Below are 7,171 nucleotides of genomic sequence, written 5' to 3'. Positions count from 1 at the left end.
TCAAAGATGTTTGCTCCTATATCACCATTGCATCTGTGCTCTAGGACCGACAGTGCCTAACAAAAATTAAGTCTCATTTGTGTGCTAACATCATGTGGTCTCATACCTAGATTTATCTTTCTACTACATCTGGAGAGAACGTTTATAAATTCACTGAAAAAAATGTAAGGCAGTGTAATTTCCAATAGAAGGCCAGAGGCCCCAGCTCTAAACTATCTTTCCAGGTGAGAGAAAGTGGTTCTAAACTTCTGTCCAGATGCTGAAGGACCTACAAGTAGACAACAGGGAGGAGAGATATACATACCCAAGCCCTACAGACACATGGGCATCTCTTAGCAACTTCCTCTATAAGCAGCTTCTATACGATTCTACCCTTATGTCAAAGAAGTGGTGAGGATGTGCTGCTTTCCATAATCCCCACTGTCATTCATATCAGTTGTTAAGAAGTAATTATCATACAAACAAATATTTGGAAGCACTATAATCAAACCAGCTGCCAAAAACTGTTGCCAGGAACCTCTATCAATAGCCACGATTGCAACACACAATTGGAGAACATACTAACACGAAGTCTAATATTCCTTTAGAAAATCAATTAATAGCATCCAAGAGGTTTCTGGTGTTCTCTACCACTTTTTCTCTTTTTTTGGCCACATTATGTGGCATGTGGGATCTTAGATCAAATTCATGCTCCCTGCATTGAAAGTGTGCAGTCTTAACCACTAGACCACCAAGGAAGTCCCTTCTCTACCATTTTTAATATGAGTATAGCATATTGAAAAGCAGAGACATTACTTTACCAACAAAGGTCCATCTAGTCAAGGCTATGGTTTTTCCAGTGGTCATGTATGGATGTGAGAGTTGGACTGTGAAGAAAACTGAGCGCCAAAGAATTGATGCTTTTGAACTGTAGTGTTGGAGAAGACTCTTGAGAGTCCCTTGGACTGCAAGGAGATCCAACCAGTCCATTCTAAAGGAGATCAGGAAAAGGGGATGACAGAGGATGAAATGGCTGGATGGCATCACCAACTCGATGGACATGAGTTTGAGTGAACTCCGGGAGTTGGTGATGGACAGGGAGGCCTGGCGTGCTGCAATTCATGGGGTCGCAAAGAGTTGGACATGACTGAGCGACTGAACTGAACTGAATTGTTAATAACTGTTGGAAATGTAGGTAATGTTGGTCTTTCAATATATTTACAATGTGAATCTGATTGGTCTTGAGCTTTCAACTTATAAACAGCTGGCATCTCTGGAGGACATGTGGATCCAGAAAGTCTCTAGGGAAATAATTCATTTATAAGGAAGACAGAGTCAAGACAAACAGCCTCAAAGTCTGTCTCAGAAGGGAAAGATGATCAGCTCAGTATTCTTTGTTCAGATCATTAACTGACCTAGACTGATTGATGTCCCATGCCACATGAAGAGAAAGAACACATGTAAAGTTTCATTAAAACCTTTCCAGGACAATGGAAATCAAGGCAGCACTGATTTGTATCCTATCTATCTTTTTGAGGTGGCATCTTTTTGAGGAAATGTAGGAAGAATATATATTCTCAATCAAGGAATGGTAAGAGTTTGGGAAGGACACTGGCTAAAGCAGCAGGATGGGCCAGAAAATAATCTATTATATTCCATGGTCATCAAATCCAGATGGTGTCGGTGACTTCAGCAGAGGAACCAACAGCTTCACAGACGTGTTTAGAGTTCTTGGCAGCTTTGAAACATTTTCAGTGGAGCGGAGGCTGCCTCAGCAACAGACATGCTACAGGAAACAATAGCGTGGGAGAAAGAAAAAAGCATTTGGAGAATAGTATTTGTGAGCACAAGTGCATAGCTGGGTAGTACAACCCCTAGTTTATTTGGAAGATGCCCAGAAAGTTAGAGGTTGACTGTTGAGTGAGGTTTCAAGTTATTATAATCAGTAGTAGGGCAAACCAGAGATAGTCACTACTGCGAGAGGTGAGTAGAATGGGTTCTATACACTTCATGCACACATAAGATTTGGTCAGTTTTTAAAAATTCAACTGTTTTCCACTCTTTTTGGATTTTCACTAGATGGTGTGACCCAGCAAAGAGTGATCTTCAGCATTTCTCATTAAATACAAAGGGGTTGGGGGGACATTTTTTAACTGTCATTTAAGAACATTGTAATAGTGCCCCTACCTGATCAAGTTTTTAAAATACTTTTGAGAAACTTTATACCCTAAGTATTTTAGCAATCTATTGCTATATAACAAACCACCCCAAAATTTAATGGCTTCAAACAACAACGTGAGTTATCTTTCTTGCTTGTCCATGTTGGCTGAGCACAGTTGGGTGATTATCCTGCTCTTCATGGTATTAGACGAGTCACTCATATGACTGAATTTCACTGGTGGGTCAGCCAAGGTGAGATCATCCGAGGTGGCCTCCGTCACAATGTGTAGCAGTGAATGCAGCTGTTTTCTGGAGAGCCTTGCACTTTTTTCATTTGGCCTCTCATTCTGTAGGACATTTTCCTCCATGTTGCTTCCCCCACAGGATAACCCAGACGTCCTTATGTGGTAGCTGGCCTGCAAGATGTCAAACTCAAGAGCTGCACTGTATAGTAAGGACTGGGCTCAGAAGTCACTTGTGTCTCTTTTACAACATTTTATTAGCCAAGGCAAGTCACAGGGCCATCTCAGTTTCAAAGCAAGTCAGAGGAGAAGAGTCACTTGCAAAGGTGTGTGCAGGATGAACTAAATGGACCAGAATGGGAGAATTTAATTCAGATGACCTTTACATCTATTACTGTGGGCAAGAATCCCTTAGAAGAAGTGGAGTAGCCTTCACAGTCAACAAAAGAGTGTGAAATGCAGTACTTGGATGCAGTCTCAAAAACGACAGAATGATCTCTGTTCATTTACAAGGCAAACCATTCAAATATCACAGTTATCCAAGTCTATTCCCCAATCACTGATGCCAAAGAAGCTGAAGTTGAATGGCTCTATGAAGACCTACAAGACCTTCTAGAATTAACACCAAAAAAAAAAAATGTCCTTTTCATCATAGGTGACTGGAATGCAAAAGGAGGAAGTCAAGAGATAACCTGGAGTAACAGGCAAATTTAGCCTTGGAGTAAAAAATGAAGCAGGGCAAATGCTAACAGACTTTTGCCAAGAGAATGCACCAGTGGTAGCAAACCTCCTCTTCCAACAATACAAGAGATAACTCTATAAATGGAAATCACAGGAGGGTCAATACCGAAATCAGATTGATTATATTCTTTGCAGCCAAAGATGAAGAAGCTCTGTACAGTCAGCAAAAACAAGAACTGGAACTGACTGTGGCTCAGATCATGAACTCCTTATTGCCAAATTCAGGCTTAAATTGAAGAAAGCAGGGAAACCACTAGACCGTTCAGGTATGACCTAAATCAAACCCATTTATCACAATAGAAGTGATAAATAGATTCAAGGATTAGATCTGATAGACAGAGTGCCTGAAGAACTATAGATGGAGGTTTACAACACTGTACAGGAGGCTGTGATCAAAACCATCCCCAGAAAAAGAAATGCAAAAAGGCAAAATTGTTGTCTGAGGAAACCTTACAAATAACTGAGAAGGGAAGGGAAAGGCAAAGGAGAAAAGGAAGAATATACCCATCTGAATGCAGAGTTCCAAAAAATAGAAAGGAGAGAGAAGAAAGCCTTACTCAGCAATCAATGCAAATAAATAGAGGGAAATAACAGAATGAGAAAGACTAGAGATCTCATCAAGAAAATTAGAGATTCCAAGAGAACATTTCATGCAAAGACAGATACAATAAAGGACAGAAACAGTATGGACTAACAGCAGCAGAAGATACTAAGAAGAGATGACAAAAATACACAGAAGAACTGTACAAAAAAGATCTTAATGACCCAGATGATAACCATGATGGTATGATCACTCACCTAGAGCCAGACATTCTAGAATGCAAAGTCAAGTGGGCCTCAGGAATCATCACTACAAACAAAGCTAGTGGAGGTGATGGAATTCCAGTTGAGCTATTTAAAACCCTAAAAGATGATGCTGTGAAAGTGCTGCACTCAATATGCCAGAAAATTTGGTAAACTTAGCAGTGGTCACAGGACTGGAAGAGGTCAGTTTTCATTCCAATCCCAAAGAAAGGCAATGCCAAAGAATGCTCAAATGGCACTCATCTCACATGCCAGCAAAGTAATGCTCAAAATTCTCCAAGTGAGGCTTCAACAGTACATGAACCGAGAACTTCCAGATGTTCAAGCTGGATTTAGAAAAGACAGAGGAGCCAGAAATCAAATTGCCAACATCCGTTGGATTATTGAAAAAGCAAGAGAGTTCCAGGAAAAAATCTACCTCTGCTTCATTGACTATGCTAAAGCCTTTGATTGTGTGGATCACAACAAACTGTGGAAAATGCCTAAAGAGATGGGAAAAACAGACCACCTTATCTGCCTGAGAAATCTGTATGCAGGTCAAGAAGCAACAGTTAGAACTGTACATGGAACAACAGTCTGGTTCCAAATTGGGAAAGGAGTACATCAAGGCTGTATATTGTCACCCTGCTTATCTAACCTATGTGCAGAGTACATCATGAGAAATGCTGGGCTGGATGAATCACAAGCGGGAATCAAGATTGCTGGGAGAAAATATCAATTACCTCATAAATGCAGATGACACCACCCTTATTGAAGAAAGCAAAGAGAAATCAAAGAGCCTCTTGATGAAAGTGAAAGAGGAGACTGAGAACGTTGGCTTAAAACTCAACATTCAGAAAACTAAGATCATGGCATCCGGTCCCATCACTTCATGGCAAATAGATGGGGAAACAGTGACAGACTTTATTTTCTTGGGCTCCAAAATCACTGCAGATGGTGACTGCAGCCACAAAATTAAAAGACACTTGCTCCTTGGAAGAAAAGTTATGACCAACCTAGCTAGCATATTAAAAAGCAGAGACATTTCTTTGTGACAAAGATCTGTATAGTCAAAGCTATGGTTTTTCCAGTAGTCATGTATGGATGTGAGAGTTGAACCATAAAGAAAGCAGAGTGCTGAAGAATTGATGCTTTTGAACTGTGGTGTTGGAGAAGACTTTTGAGAGTTCCCTCAAACAGCAAGGCTATCAAAGCAGTCAATCCTAAAGGAATTCAGTCCTGAATATTCATTGGAAAGACTGATGCTGAAGCTGAAGCTCCAATACTTTGGCCACCTGATGCAAAGAACTGCTCATTGGAAAAGACCCTGATTCTGGGGAAGATTGAAGGCAGGAGGAGAAGGGGATGACAGAGGATGAGATTGTTGGGTGGCATCACTGACTAGATGGACATGAGTTTGAGCAAGCTCCAGGAGTTGTTGATGGACAGGGAAGCCTGGTGTGCTGTAGTCCATGGGGTCACAAAGAATTGGACACAACTGAGTGACGGAACTGAACTGTGCAGGATAGGAGAGATTGTTGCACGCAACTTTAGAACAAGCCCACACCAAACAAAATACTTGTGTAGTACATTTGAACTCTAGATCAATGCAATTCGTGACTATTCTCCTATGGAGAATAGAATGATTAATGATTCAGTCAGATGAGCATCTGCTTTCCATTGAGGCTGTTCTCAATAGAAGTTTATTATGTAAATTTACTGGAACACAAAAGATGCTCTATTAGGCTCCAGATGAAGTTTACTCTGAAGAAATCAGAGGTCACTGAAGACCTCTCTATTCACTTGTTTCTCATGCCACATACGTGTACTGATAGGCCACAAATTACAGATGGCCTCAAGAGAAAACTTGAGATCTGGTTGACATTTTTATTACCTTAATATAGTTTAATGTTCATTTTTCTAACTAATGTTATTAAATAAATGAACATGCCAATTCATATCACTGGGAAAATTTAGAAAATAATAGAGAAAAATAAAATTCATCAAGTGAAAGTCAACTTCCATTAGTATTTGTGGGTTAGAATAGGGCTTTTTCAGTGGGTTTTCTTAGCTGGCTGCCTGTGATCCAGATCTGTTTTTTTTTTTATGCCAGGGAATCCCTTAGTGTATAAATTTTGGTGAGAGGCAGAACCCAGTCTTCTAACATGGCAGCTAATAGGGGTTAATTATTAATACCTCTCTGGCCTGTGACAACTAGATTATTGGCACAGGACGCAGGGGGGCTCCAGCTGCTGACTGGCACCCCAAAAGAGAGGAAATATGAAAGGATATGGGGCTAGGTCACTCATGAGGGTGGGGACAGAGTAAAGACACCATAGGGCCGTACTGTCTGGTTTTCTGACTGGGTGCTCTGCTGCCGATCTTCTCGGATTCCTAATCAGCAACTGAGTCTGGTGTTTTAATATTCCAATCTCATTTCAGTAATTATTCAGTAATTATTTCTTAAATTATTAGGACTAGGTAATATTGCAGTTTTGCAATTGCAAGCCCTGACTGAGGAGGAGGTGGAAGATTATTTTATAGTTACTGAATGTGTAATAGTATATGACACCCTGTAGATACAGCATTAGAAAACAAAGAAACAAGGATAAATATTCTTATCCCCACAGAGTTTCCAGTCTAGCCAGGGGGTGGGCAATGCAACAGGAAGTCAGCAAATAACAAACACAATATCCAAGCAGATAAGTAAGATGTATGTTATATTCATTATGCAGTATTAGGGGAGAAATGAAGCAAGGAAGGGCACAGATTGTTGGGGAAGAGGGTCCAGCCAATGGAGAGTTTGAAATTCCAAACACAGTGATTATGAGAAGATTTTATGACATTGAGAAGACAGCATTTGAGTGAAGGCAGTAACTCAGGGCCTGAGGAATGGAGCGTGCCTGGTGGCTTGCTGCACACAGAAGGAAGTCAGTATGGATGGGGTGGCATGTGAGACCATTCATTGAGGGCAAAACAGGAATCTGGTAAAAGCAAAGGAGGGCTGCAAAGCCACTGTCAGAATGGCGGCTTTTATCGTGAGTGAGCAGGAAAGGTATTGGATCAGAGGCACATCCCGATTTACTTTACTTTAGAAAGGGGTAACTCAGGCTGCTATTTTGAGACTCCACTGAGAAGGGGAGGTGTGTACTGGTGAGAGTCGAAGCCAGAGACTCACTAATTATCTCAGCAGTTTCAGTTAACAGATGATGATGGCTTGGATCAGAAAAAGAGAAAAGTTTATTTTTTCTACCCTCGTTGCTTTT

This window comes from Bos indicus, chromosome 5, assembly GCF_029378745.1.
Source record: "Bos indicus isolate NIAB-ARS_2022 breed Sahiwal x Tharparkar chromosome 5, NIAB-ARS_B.indTharparkar_mat_pri_1.0, whole genome shotgun sequence".
NCBI lineage: Eukaryota > Metazoa > Chordata > Mammalia > Artiodactyla > Bovidae > Bos > Bos indicus.
Note: the sequence above shows the minus strand (reverse complement) of the source record.